Source organism: Ruditapes philippinarum, unplaced genomic scaffold (assembly GCF_026571515.1).
Source record: "Ruditapes philippinarum isolate M1 unplaced genomic scaffold, ASM2657151v2 ctg2696_1_1_1_1, whole genome shotgun sequence".
Taxonomy (NCBI): Eukaryota; Metazoa; Mollusca; class Bivalvia; order Venerida; family Veneridae; genus Ruditapes; species Ruditapes philippinarum.
In genome coordinates, this window is record NW_026855017.1 from 1 (window position 1) to 15,381 (window position 15,381).

The following is a 15,381-nucleotide window of genomic DNA, read 5'->3' on the forward strand; positions in this document are numbered from 1 at the left end:
TCCCCCAATGACCTGAAGTGCAGTGCACAAGAACCTGTACTCTGCACTTCTTATTTTTGAGTTATTGCCCTTTGTTAATTTTCATACTTTATTTTTTTCCGGGCCATTTCTCCTAAAGTATAAAATCTATGGACTTAAAACTTCATAGGATGAAAGATCTCAGTAAGAAGAAGTGCAGTGCATAAGAACAGGCACTCTGCATTTCTTATTTTTAGCTCACCTGTCACAAAGTGACAGGGTGAGCTTTTGTGATCGCTTTTTGTCCGGCGTCCGTCTGTCAGTCGTCCGTCCGTCCGGCGTCCGTCCTGCGTCCGTCCGTAAACTTTTACTTTAAACAACATCTCCTCTTAAACCACTAAGCCAATTTCATCCAAACTTCACAGGAATGTTCCTTTGGTGGTCACCTTTAAAAATTGTACAAAGAATTAAATTCCATGCAGAACTCTGGTTGCCATGGCAACCGAAAGAAAAAACTTAAAATATCTTCTTTTAAAAAACCATAAGAGCTAAAGCTTAGTTATTTTGCATGAAACATCTTCTAGTGAGTGTTTACCAAGTTTGTTCAAATAAAAGCCCTGGGGTCAAAATTGGCCCCGCCCGGGGGGTCATTGATTTTCCCTATATGCATATAGTAAAAACTTTAAAAATCTTCTTTTAAAGAATCCAAAGAGCTAGAGCTAAGATATTGAGCATCAAACATGTTCTAATAGGTGTCTACCAAGTTTGTTCAAATAAAAGCCCTGGGGTCAAAATTGGCCCCGCCCCGGGGGGGTCATTGATTTTCCCTATATGCATATAGTAAAAACTTTAAAAATCTTCTTTTAAAGAACCAAAAGAGTTAGAGCTAAGAAATTTAGCATGAAACGGGTTCTAGTAAGTGTCTACCAAGTTTGTTCAAATAAAAGTCCTGGGGTCAAAATTGGCCCCGCCCAGGGGGTCATTGATTTTCCCTATATGCATATAGTAAAAACTTAAAAAATCTTCTTTTAAAGAATTCAAAGAGCTAATGCTAAGATATTTAGCATCAAAATGTTCTAATAGGTGTCTACCAAGTTTGTTCAAATAAAAGCCCTGGGGGTCAAAGTTGGCCCCGCCCCGGGGGGGTCATTGATTTTCCCTATATGCATATAGTAAAAACTTTAAAAATCTTCTTTTAAAGAACTTGAAGAGCTATGGCTAAGATATTTAGCATCAAACATGTTCTAATAGGTGTCTACCAAGTTTGTTCAAATAAAAGCCCTGGGGTCAAAATTGGCACCGCCCTGGGGGTCATTGATTTTCTTGCTATGTGTATAGCAAAAACTTAAAATCTTCTTTGAAAAAACCCAAATAGCTAGAGTTTAGATATTAAGCATAAAACATCTTCTAGTAAGTGTCTACAAAGTATGTTAAAAAAAAAAAAAAAAAATTGTGTTCGTATTAATAGTGGTACGTCATTTTACAGTTCAAATACAGGAGAGATATTTGACTTACGTCAACATACTAACTGTCAAACCAAGAATTGTATATATTTGATAACATGTAAAAAATGTAGCATGCAGTATGTTGGTCAAACCAAACAACCTGTGTCTAAACGAATGAATAGCCATAAATTTGATATATGCAATTTTGTAGATCCTGCATTCTCCACTAATGTTGCAAATCATTTTAATAAGGACGATCATAATTTTACCGACTTTTCATTTATGCCCATAGATGTTGTTTACAATACTTTAGATCGTTTGTGCAAAGAAACATTTTGGATTCATAAGCTAAAAAACTCATTTTCCAGAAGGAATGAACACAAAGTTGTTATACTCAATTAAATAATTCATAAAATATCAATCCACGCTACAAATGCAAGAATTACGCCACATAGATATTCGTTTTTTCCTATTATCATTTTTTATAATTAAACCCTATAGGAAATATTCGTATTTATTAATCCGATATCTATTGTGTCGTTTTTATATTTTTATATGAATTGGAATTGTTCGTATTTGTTCGTTTTTCCGCTAAAGTGGGCGTGACGTTAATTGTAAAATTACGACGTCACGTCCGTTGATATTATTATTATTTATTTACCTTGAAAAAGGCATACATTTGCCGAAACGTTGGAAAAATAAAAAAATGATATTATACGTGTTATTGCTGTGACTTTATTATTTTAATACAAAGTATGTTCAAATAAAAGCCCTGGGGTCAAAACTGGCCCGGCCCCAGGGGTGTCATTGTTTTTAACTATATGTGTATAGTAAAAACTTTTAAAAAATCTTTTTTTAAAAAGCCCAATGAGCTAGAGCTTAGATGTTTAGAATGAAACATCTTCTTATGGGTGTCTACCAAGTTTGTTCAAATAAAAGCCCTTGGGTTAAATTGGCCCTGCAAGGTTGGGGGGGGGGGGGGGCTATATATAGGTGAGCGACCTCAGGGCCATCATGGCCCTCTTGTTTATTTATTGCCCTTTGTTGATTTTCAAATTTCATTTTTGTCATGGCCATCCTAAACTATATTGTTCTCAAGGCGACACATCCGACTCGCGGAGTTCTAGTTTTCCATCAAAAACTAATTGCAAAGTGCTGCAACTTCTCAATGAATTGAGATAGAGTAAAAGGCTTTTCAGCGTCGGATACTAGTTACCCTAAGATCAACCTGAGGCCATTTTTAGCCTGTCACATGTTTAAAATTTTCTTGGCAAATGAACCAGAATGTTATTCAATGCATTGGCAAGTTATGATGTTTTGGGGGATTTTTCTACTGCTGTAAATCACAAATTTAATCCACATCTGTCCCCATACAGCCAAGTATCAGGTGTGAAATAATAATATCGAACTATTGATAAACTTTAACATCTTTGTCATTCAGAATATCCCACTGATAATCATCCGGAGATTGATGGATAAAAAGCAAAACAGTTATGATTGTCCTCATTGTCCCTGTAGGTTTATTATAGCTGATATTCTGAAATAAAGGAAAGCAAGAAGTCATAATTATAAGATCATGTAGTAGGATTTTCCTATTCTAACAGTATATTAATATTTTATGTGTTTTGAATATACAGATTTTTTTCCTGTGTAAAGATCTGAGCCAGATGGTATGTAAAGGGAATCTAGATCTTTTACCAATCTTACATTTGACCAAGTTTGGCTTAGCTGTAGTTTTTAGCAAAAGATATATACCTTTGATTGTGCATGCTGCGACCGGTAATATGACAGTTGGTCTGAAGACCGCGACTTTGCAACATAAATTCCGCAATTCCAATGTTTTCTTTTCCCTTGTCTGACCTAACACATTCAGCTAATCCATACTCTCTAACACCCAGCTGAAAAACACTAAGTGTTGTTGCTGCAGTATTGTTTGATGCAACCATAAGATAAGTTGGTAGTCCTGAAAATCCATCAATACCACTGTGTAATACAAATCTCCACCTATCAAAAATAAACTTAAGTTATTCTTTCAATGATACAAAAATGTAAAGGTAATGGTGTGATGAAACGCTTATAATATGTGTCCATGGGACACACATGCCCCCGCAGAAACAAGATTGAAAAAGGGCTACAACTCTTACAAAATAGGAGTTTTGAAGCTCATTGTTGAAAAGTAGCAGTATCTCTATAATTATAAGAGAATAAAATGAAATAGAAAAGTGTTCTTAAGTTGAACAAGAGCCACCGCGGGTTGGGGGCAAGGTAGAATATTCCTGTAATAGAATATTCCTGTAATAGAACAGAAAAGAAAGTTTATTATTGTAGGCCAAAGGCCCTTAACATATGTAACATCGTATTAATACTTGCAAACTAGATTGAATAACATGTACACATACACGATATTGCATGACTACAATACAACTTTAATGAAAGTTATCAAGACATTATTTTTGTAAAGAAGTACTTTGCGGGTCTGTTTTATGATGATGTACTGGTATTACCCAGTATGTACTTCTGTCTTCCTTCAACTTGTTCCGCTTTGTCCACCTCCGTCAATCTTATATTTTGAATGACAGAGGGCCTTGCCCCTCCGTCTATAATAAGAGAAGAGATGAGGAATCGGTATCCTTGTTTGATATTGTGAGGCGTAGGGTTGATTGACAAATTTGAAATCGCCTCTTTGACTTCTGGCTTTTCATGGAAGTCTTCAATGTTCATAAGCATTTTCACCCGCTTCATCTCACTCAAGTATAAATAGTTTGCCGCACCGTTTCCCTGTTTAGAACGCTTATTAAACCAGAGAGTTTGTTGACCAGCCATGTCTGTTCGTGATACATCATCAGTTGTCTGATCACAAGGAACTTTACGAACAACTTCAAAATGCATAATTATATACCAAATAATGTCGACCAGGCCAGTCCTACAACAAGAAAAAAATGTAAAGTGAAGCAGTGATGTTTGCTTGATTCATTCACAATCAAGCTAATCCAATGTGTACAGATACAATAAGACCTCAAATGATGTATTTCTCGATTGATATATTAAATAATTTTAAGCTAAAAAATAATTCTAGTATGTGCTGCGAAGGAATTCACTTGGAGAAAAGACTTGTTTCTGTGGAAGGTGGGGCAAGTCCGATTGTTGTAAGAAAGACCAAAGCGGTTATATAAGCAAAATGGCAGTATTGATGTTTGCCCTGACCCAGAATTCTGTATGAATTTGGTCCCATGGGGTCTGTAACTGTTCCCCTTAGTTTCTTAACAAGACTAAACATGATTAAAATTTATACACATTTTTACATGGCAAATATGAGATAAATGCATTGTTGGATTTAGAAAGAATTTGCCCTCTAAAGATAAATTATATATAATGGGTGGGCTGCAAATCAAATTCTTTTATTTTCTATTGTTATCCAAGCCACCCCGTAATGGTGTCAGTCAACTGCCCCAAGCCAAATTTTACAACCATTTTCATTAACAAATGACCTTTTATCAAGAAATTTTCTTAATTTATTAATTTCACTTTCACTAGCAACATTCTGAAAGAATATGTTGGCAATTTTCTGTACTGAAATAAAAGAAATGCCACATTTTAAGAAACGCCTCCCTATCATGTACAAGTCTCCTTTCCTCTTCTTCTCAACTTTTTATCTTCCTCTGTACTTCCTTTGCTCTTTGTCTAGGGCAAATGAACTTCTGCCTGTTGCCTGGGTCCTGAAGTGTTGGGTTTACTACCCTTTCCTCAAGGAAGAAATGAGATCTTCCAGCTGACAAGTTATGCCTTTTTATCCCCCGCCGAAAATTTTCGGCGGAGGATATAGAAATAGTCTCAGTCCGTCCGTCCATCCTTCCGTCCGTCCTTTCGTCCTTTTTTTTGACATTTTTGTCTGGAGCATATCTCTAAAAGTATTTGAGTTATCAACTTGAAACTTCATAGGTGGATAGACCTCATTGAGGAGGAGTGCAGTGCACAAGAATGATAACTCTACCTTGCATAATTTTTGAGTTATTGCCCTTTGTTATTTTTCAAAATTGATTTTTGTCCAGAGCATAACTCCAAAAGCCTATGAGATATTAACATGAAACTTCATAGGTGCATAGATCTCACTCAGGAGGTGTGCAGTGCACATGAATGATAACTCTGCCTTTCATAATTTTTGAGTTATTGCCCTTTGTTATTTTTCATACCTAATTTTTCACCTGAGTGGAGCATAACTCAAAAAGTGTTTGAGATATCAACATGAAATGTCATAGGTGGATAGGTCTTATTGAGGAGGAATGTTGTGCGCAAGAATGATAACTCTTCCCTATACAATTTTTGAGTTATTGCCCTTTGTTTTTTTATGCTATTTTGTCCAGAGCTTATCTCAAAAAGCCTTTGGAATATCAAAATGAAACTTCATAGGTGCATAGATCTCACTCAGGAGGTGTGCACTGCACAAGAATGATAACTCTACCTTTTATAATTTTTGAGTTATTGCCCTTTGTTATTTTTCATACTTAATTTTTCAATTCAATTTTTTTCTCAAAAAGTATTTGAGGTATCAACTTGAAACTTCATAGGTGGATAGATTTTACTGAGGAGGGATGCAGCACACAAGAATGATAACCTACCCTGCATTATTTTTCAGTTATTGCCCTTTGTTATTTTCATTCATCAGTATTCACATAGGTTTCAAATCTGTAATCACTATAGCCATAAGTTTTCATTACCAAAAGACCTCTTAAAATAGAATTATTCTGTTCTACTACATATACATTCTTCCAATGACCAAACACATTCGGCGGGGGGTGGCCATGTTGACATGGCTCTTGTTGCAACATATTTTTGAAGATTCATTTTCTTACCCGACATGGATAAACAAAAAAACAGTCTTCATATAAACATGTCTGCTAGACCAGTGTTTTGAAAAGTCATTGTACTAATGGTAAAGTCACCCGACTACAGAATGTCCATGGACTTCTATGGATATGAATTTTTGCGCTTTTATAATGGTCATTGGACTGTTTCCCCAAGTTTAAACAATACCTATACATATAATCCTGGAACCAGGTTGGATGAGCATGTTATACAATAAAGAAAAGTTAATCCAATGCCATTATAAGCATTAACTAATGTATACAAATATAAAAAGACATTAAATGATGTATTTTTCATTTGATAAATTAAATTATTTAAGTTAAAAACAATTTCTAGTATGTGCTGGGAAGGAATTCACTTGGAGAAAATATTAATTTCTGTGGAAGGTGGGGCAAAACTGATTGTATGAAAGACCAAAGCAGTTATATAAGCAAAGCGGGAGTATTGATGTTTGCCCTGACCCAGAATTCTGTATAAATTTGGTTCCATGGGGTCTGTAACTGTTCCCCTAAGTTTCTTATCAAGACCAAACATGATTAAATTTATGCACATTTTTACATGGCAAATATGAGATAAATGCATTGTTGGATTTAAAAAGTATTTGCCCTGTAAAGATGAATTATATATAATGGATGGGCTGCAAATCAAATTCTTTTATTTTCTATTGTTACCCAAGCCATCCCTTAATGGTTTCGGTCAACTGCCCCAAGCCAAATTTTACAACCATTTTCATTAACAAATGACCTTTTATCAAGAAATTTTCTTAATTCATTAATTTCACTTTCACTAGCAACATACTGAAAGAATATGTTGGCCATTTTCTGTACTGAAATAAAAGAAATGCCACAATTTAAGAAACGCCTCCCTATCATGTACAAGTCTCCTTTCCTCTTCTTCTCAACATCTTCTATCTTTCTCTCTACTTCCTTTGCTCTTCGTCTGCTCTTGCTGGTCACGGCAAATGAACTTCTGTATGTTGCCTGGGTGACCTGAAGTGTTGGGTTTACTGCCCTTTCCTCCAGGAAGAAATGAGATCTTCCAGCTGACGAGTTATGCCATTTTGTAACATATTTTTGATGATTCATTTTCTTACCTTGATAAACAAAAAATATTCCTCAGATAATCATGTCTGCTATTATCCTGGAACCAGCTTAGATGAACATGTTATACAATAAAGAAAAATTAATCCTATGCCATTATAAGCAACAACTAATGTATATAAATATAAAAAGACCTTAAATGATGTATTTTTCAATTGATAAATTATTTAAGTTAAAAACAATTTCTAGTATGTGCTGAGAAGGAATTCACTTGGAGAAATGATTTGTTTCTTTGGAAGGTTGGGCAAGTCCAATGTTGTATGAAAGACCAAAGCAGTTATATAAGCAAAAGGACAGTATTGATGTTTGCCCTGACCCAGAATTCTGCATGATTCTGGTCCCATGGGGTCTGTAACTGTTCCCTTAAATTTCTGAACATGAGATACATGCATTGTTGGATTTAAAAAGAATTTGCCCTCTAAAAATAAATAATACATTAATGGGTTGACTGCAAATCAAATTCTTTAATTTCACATGAGCCACTTTGTAATGGTCTCAGTCAACTTCCCCAAGCCAAATTTTACAACCACTTTCATTTACAAATGACCTTTTATCAAGAAATTTTCTTAATTTATTAATTTCACTTTCACTATGGAAGTTATATCATCCTTGATTTCTTTTGTGCACTCACACTGTGTTCTGTCCTCATCATTCAAACTCCTTGCTGTAAATTTACTAATGAGCTTTTGTTTTTCCTCTCATCAATCGGAAGACAAAATCATATGTGAATATTTTGTCTTTTAGCATTATCTGTCTTTTATCATTTGGAATGAAGGTAGGCAATCATGGCATCCTTCATCAATCTCTTTTTATCAATTTTCGGCGGAGGATATAGAAATAGTCTCCGTCCGTCCGTCCGTCCGTCCTTCCGTCCGACATTTTTGTCCGGAGTATATCTAAAAGTATTTGAGTTATCAACTTGAAACTTCATAGGTGGATAGACCTCATTGAGGAGGAGTGCAGTGCACAAGAATGATAACTCTACCTTGCATGATTTTTGAGTTATTGCCCTTTGTAATTTTACAAAATTGATTTTTGTCCAGAGCATAACTCCAAAAGCCTATGAGATATTAACATGAAACTTCATAGGTGCATAGATCTCACTCAGGAGGTGTGCAGTGCACAAGAATGATAACTCTACCTTTCATAATATTTGCTCTTCATCTGCTCTTGCTGGTCACGGCAAATGAACTTCTGTATGATGCCTGGGTCCTGAAGTGTTGGGTTTACTGCCCTTTCCTCCAGGAAGAAATGAGATCTTCCAGCTGACGAGTTATGCCTTTTTGCAACATATTTTTGAAGATTCATTTTCCTACCGAACATTGATAAACAAAAAACAGTCCTCATATAAACATGTCTGCTAGACCAGTGTTTTGAAAAGTCATTGAACTAATGGTAAAGTCACCCGACTATAGAATGTCCATGGACTTCTATGGATATGAATTTTCGCGCTTTAATAATGGTCAGTGGACTGTTTCCCCGAGTTTAAACAATACCTATACATATAATCCTGGAACCAGCTTGGATGAACTTATTATACAATAAAGAAAAATTAATCCAATGCCATAGCAACAACAAATGTATACAAATACAATAAGACCTTAAATGATGTATTTCTTGATTGATAAATTAAATTATTTTAAGTTAAAAAAAATTTTAGCATGTGCTGGGAAGGAATTCACTTGGAGAAAAGATTTGTTTCTGTGTAAGGTGGGGCAAGACCGATTGTATGAAAGACCAAAGCAGTTATATAAGCAAAAGGGCAGTATTGATGTTTGCCCTGACCCAGAATTCTATATGAATTTGGTCCCATGGGGTCTGTAACTGTTCCCCTAAGTTTCTTAACAAGACCAAACATGATTAAAATTTATACACATTTTTACATGGCAAATATGAGATAAATGCATTGTTGGATTTAAAAAGAATTTGCCCTCTAAAGATAAATAATACATTAATCTGTGGGCTGCAAATCAAATTCTTTAATTTCACATGAGCCACTTTGTAATGGTCTCAGTCAACTTCCCCAAGCCAAATTTTACAAACCATTTTCATTTACAAATGACCTTTTATCAAGAAATTTTCTTAATTTATTAATTTCACTTTTATTAGCAACATTCTGAAAGAATATGTTGGCCATTTTCTGTACTGAAATAAAAGAAATGCCATAATTTAAGAAACGCCTCCCTATCATATACAAGTCTCCTTTCCTCTTCTTCTCCACATCTTCTATATCTTCCTCTCTACCCGTCCCTAGATTTGCCACTAAAATGCCACCCTTTTCAATGGTGGAGTATTTAGACAATTTTCCACCAATAATGCCACCAAAACGCCACCAAAACGCCACCCAAATCATGAAAATGGTGAAAAATTTGAGCAGGACTGATGTTATATAATTTTCCAGTTAATTCCACCTTTTTTACACTAAATGCCACCAATGAGTGGAAAATTGGTGGAGTATTTAGACAAACTTTCACCATAATGCCACCATTATGCCACCTTAGGGTGGCAAACTCATTTTCCACTAGATGCCACTTGTTTCCACTTATTGCCACCATAATGGTGGAAAATTGGTGGAGTATTTAGACAAATTTCCACCATTATGCCACCATTGAGTGGCAAACTTATTTTCCACCAAATGCCACTTATTTCCACCTTTTGCCACCATAAGGGTGGAAAATTGGTGGAGTATTTAGACACTTTTCCACCATTTTGCCACCAGATAGTGGCAAATTCAGTTGCCACTAAATGCCACCTATTTTCACCCTTTCAGAAATTTTCCACCTTGTGGGTGGCAATAGCTGGAAACTGCTTGAAAGTCACCCTGTACCCTAAATTGGAAACAAACAAATTTTAAAAATAATCCTTTTAATGTTTCCATATGAAATTATATATTGTCTCAAAAAATAGCAAAACATTAGTCCATTTATTTTCTTCAGTTTATCTTGCTATTCCTGGACGGTTTGAGTTCAGTCCTTTAGGTTGTCGGCAACTTTTCGAGCGCACAATCTAAAACAAAAAAAATTATGAATGATTAATACAATAATTAAAAACATAAGCTTACATTTTTATATGACTATTGGATATTTCTATATTCAATTTGAGTGCATAGATATGATTAAAACACTTTAAAAAACAGCACTGCAGACGTGGAAGAATCAGACTTTTCTTATTTACTCCAAGGCAGAAAATATACGCAGAATCAAAAATGATATTTTCATTCAGTTCATTAGTTACCTTCCAAGAACTTAAGTTTTGCCTTGTCTGCACAAGAAGGTCTGGCGTCAGACTCTCTGTTCCCTTTCCTCATACCAAACAATGAGCGGCCTTTAATCTCTTCTATATTGAATAGCATTCTGAAGAGCTTTGCTGTACCTTTCTTACTTTTGAGGCATATGGCATCAGTTCTGCCATCACTTGGTCCTAAAATATGATTAACAATATCAAATAAGTAAAGACAGAAAATGATTATCAATATCTAATATGTAAAGACAGAAAATGAAACACTTTTATAAGACCTTGGTATATGTATACAACTCTAAAATTTTAAAATAAGAAAGAAATAAAGAAATACAACACATCAACACCAGTGCAGGTTGAGTAATTAATAATCTTCCAGTTTCAGTTCTTTGATAAAATTTTCAAGCTAAAATGTACAAAAACTCTAAAATTTGTAAAACAAAATGTAAATGCAAATTAAAGTGTCATAAAGAGTTTGAATTAAAGTAGGTTTGTAAATAGTGACTAATAGCTATATTTATCAAGAACTGAAAAGTGTCTTATTGGGTACTGTGACACTTCTTTCCTATTAATTCTAAAATAACTTTGAATTAACAAGATACCTTTGTAAAGCCACTGAAGATCAAATGTGTTGCTCCAGGCTGCTCCTCATTGCTTTGTGTCTGCAAAATAATTCTTATTTAATGCTGTTTCTGTTATGAACTGTCATTCTCCTAATAGCATGTTACTCTAGACTGTCTAGTTATGGTTATATAATTATCTACTGCACCATGAAAGCTGAATTACAACAATGAAGGAATGAAACTTACTAATAAATCAGTTACTGTTAATCTGCTCCACATGTGACACACAAGGAAAATTGTTTATAGCATGAAAGTTGTAGTAATAGGTACCTCAGGTTATCTATAGTTTGATTGATGTAATATTGTACATAATGATATTGTACTTACTGATTAATTTCTATAATTTTTTTCTCAAACTTAAAATTTCTAACATATTGTATTTAAGAAATGATGAAGATCTTCCTACATTCTTTATATTCCTACATTCTTTATATGTACATTGTACATGCAGCTTTCTTTTTAGTCAAGTTACAAACAAAACAAATATAAAACACAATTTTATACAATACCACTTCATATTTTTACTGTCAAAAAACTAAACAGTTTCTGCATAAATAACAATAATTATTGTATGTAAAAGTTGTTTACCTGAAACTTTGACTGGGAATGATTCTGCTGTTTATCTTCTTGTCTACACATTCACACTTCAGTTAAAACTTCTCATTTCTATTTACCACACTAATAAGACTTTAAATGTTTTCTTTGAGAAATCAAAAATATGCACCCTTACATTTTAAACAAAATATCTCCAGAATTGCTACAATATCAATAATTTCCTTTGTGTTTGCAAGCTTTAACTGACCTCAATTCCTTTGAATTCAAACTTTACAACGGTGTAACTGCATGGACAGTCCATTATAATTTTAAATTGTGAGGGATTTTCCAAAAACCATAGAACCCATCATTTTATTTTTTACATTCATTTGAATGTATAACTATATCTAATACCTAAATAGATTGAGTAGAAATAAGCTTTTGAAAGATAATTTAGCATGCTGTTTTAAGACAAATTCTACATAAAAACATGTATAATGTTGCCTCTCCCAAAATAATCAAATGGAACATTCTGGTCAGCATGAGTAAACTATTAACCCCCATTCATAGATTACTAGATAAGAGGGCAGTAGTTTTATCAGATCTGAGATGTATGCTGTGTTGTTAAATCTTAGAGGATGCAGTATTTACTAGCTAGTATTTACTTATCCTGATTGTAAGAAATTTATCAGACATTATGACTTATTTACTTTTCACACATTAATTTTTACAATAGATTTAAAGCCTCTGAAAGCATAGCACAAAAGATGTTAGAGACAATAATTTTAAACTCCACATATAACTAAATCTCATTTATGAGAAGTTACAATGCCAAGGAACCATAACTTTTTATTGCATGATTTGGGGTTTATTGCCATTTTTTACTTCTCTATGCTTAATTTTTGTCTTGATCATTAAGCTTAAAAAGTACTGGAGATATTAATTTGAAACTTCACAGATATAGATCTTTTTGAGTAATGTGCTGTGTTTAAGAACCATAACTCTTTGCATACTTTTGGAGTTATTGCCCTTTGCATTTTTCACTTTAATTATTGTTAGCATTACATGAAAAGTGTTAGTACTCACCAGATATCAGTTTAAAGTAATATTGAAGAGACAATTTATTATGTCAATTAGAAGAAAAGACAAAAGTCAAACTTTATTCAAGATTGACATTAAATATCATAGAAGAAGCAACAAACTTTATGCAGAGATATGCATTTTCTGGGCATAGAAGAACATTTCAACTATTTAATTAATGTACAGATTATAACTAAAGAACAAAGTACACTTTAAAAGCCGTAATTTTATTTTACAAGCATAGAATGGAACATAAACATTTTGACTTGAAAGTCAAATTTTACATCCCTAAAGAAAAGTACTGCCATAAAAAATGGAAAGTTAAGTAACCCCATACTTTTCTAATTTTTCCTGATCATAATTATATGTGTTTAACGCCTGGAAAAGTGATTTTACGTCCAATTTCTGTGTCTTTTCCTGCTACTTTACAGCTGGAATTATCATACCGTTACTGTGAGGCAGTGACTTTGTATCAGAATTGTGTTCATGGCATTCTAGTATGTTTAAGAAATATGAGTTTCTGATAAAATTTTCTAACTGTTCAACTTCAATAAATTATATTTTTGATAAAAAGTTCACTTGATGCTTTGGTAGAGTACAAACTATAAACAGATTTATTTCAGTTTGGAGCTTTGACTTAAATAAATCTTAAACCCTGCAATGCACAATTATTAGATTTCTCAGTTTTTTCCACCAATTTTTATACAACCCAGAAAATAGTTAAGAGTTTCCCTTTTCGACTAAAAGTTATTCACAAAATTTTCTAAGTTTTTTTCCACTATTTTGCCACCCAGAAAATAGTTAGAGTTTCACTTTTCCACTAAAAGCCATTCATTTTCCACCTTCAAAATAAACTAAGTTTCATTTTCCACCAATTTCCACCCTTTTGCCACCATAAAAAAAGTCTATGTTCAAATTTCCACTCAATGCCACCTAAATGCCACCAAAGGATAGTGGCATTTGGTGGCAATTTTGCCACTGCAGTGGAAAAAGAGTGGAATTTTGTCATTTTCCAGTTAATGCCACCTTTTTTACACTTAATGCCACCCTTTTCAGTGGAAATAGCTGGCAAGTAGTGGCAAATCTAGGGACGGGAACTTTCTTTGCTCTTCATCTGCTCTTGCTGGTCACGGCAAATGAACTTCTGTATGTTGCCTGGGTCCTGAAGTGTTGGGTTTACTGCCCTTTCCTCCAGGAAGAAATGAGATCTTCCAGCTGACGAGTTATGCCTTTTTGCAACATATTTTTGAAGATTCATTTTCTTACCGGACATTGATAAACAAAAAACAGTCCTCATATAATCATGTCTGCTAGACCAGTGTTTTGAAAAGTCATTGTACTAATGGTAAAGTCACCCGGCTACAGAATGTCCATGGACTTCTATGGATATGAATTTTCGCGCTTTTATAATGGTCAGTGGACTGTTTCCCCAAGTTTAAACAATACCTTTACATATAGTCCTGGAACCAGCTTGGATGAACATGTTATACAATAAAAAAAAATTAATCCAATGCCATAGCAAAAACAAATGTATACAAATACAATAAGACCTTAAATGATGTATTTCTTGATTGATAAATTAAATTATTTTAAGTTAAAAATTTTTTTAGCATGTGCTGGGAAGGAATTCACTTGGAGAAAAGATTAATTTTTGTGGAAGGTGGGGCAAGACCTATTGTATGAAAGACCAAAGCATTTATATAAGCAAAAGGGCAGTATTGATGTTTGCCCTGACCCAGAATTCTGTATGAATTTGGTCCCATGGGGTCTGTATCTGTTCCCCTAAGTTTTTTAACAAGATCAAACATGATTAAAATTTATACACATTTTTACATGGCAAATATGAGATAAATGCATTGTTGGATTTAAAAAGAATTTGCCCTCTAAAGATTAATAATATATAATCAGTGGGTTGCAAATCAAATTCTTTTATTTTCTATTGTTACCCAAGCCACCCCGTAATGGTCTCAGTCAACTGTCCTAAGCCAAATTTTACAACCGTTTTCATAAACAAATGAACTTTTATCAAGAAATTTTCTTAATTCATTAATTTCACTTTCACTAGCAACATTCTGAAAGAATATGTTGGCCATTTTCTGTACTGAAATAAAAGAAATGCCATAATTTAAGAAACGCCTCCCTATCATATTCAAGTCTCCTTTCCTCTTCTTCTCAACATCTTCTATCTTCCTCTCTACTTCCTTTGCTCTTCATCTGCTCTTGCTGGTCACGGCAAATGAACTTCTGTATGTTGCCTGGGTCCTGAAGTGTTGGGTTTACTGCCCTTTCCTCCAGGAAGAAATGAGATCTTCCAGCTGACGAGTTATGCCTTTTTGCAACATATTTTTGAAGATTCATTTTCTTACCGGACATTGATTAAAACAAAAAACAGTCCTCATATAAACATGTCTGCTAGACCAGTGTTTTGAAAAGTCATTGTACTAATGGTAAAGTCACCCGACTACAGAATGTCCATGGACTTCTATGGATATGAATTTTCGCGCTTTAATAATGGGTCAGTGGACTGTTTCCCCGAGTTTA

General features: G+C 34.1%; 1 long non-coding RNA gene across 1 annotated transcript; it reads right to left on the reverse strand.

Moving 5' to 3' along the window:
• Positions 1–10,233: 10,233 nt before the first annotated feature.
• On the reverse strand, positions 10,234–13,926 carry LOC132741846 (uncharacterized). Its single transcript, XR_009627351.1, has 4 exons — positions 11,815–13,926; positions 11,206–11,265; positions 10,601–10,786; positions 10,234–10,372 (listed from the first exon to the last, which is right to left on the reverse strand). It is a non-coding gene; the product is annotated as an uncharacterized LOC132741846 (long non-coding RNA).
• Between the last annotated feature and the right edge of the window lie 1,455 nt (positions 13,927–15,381).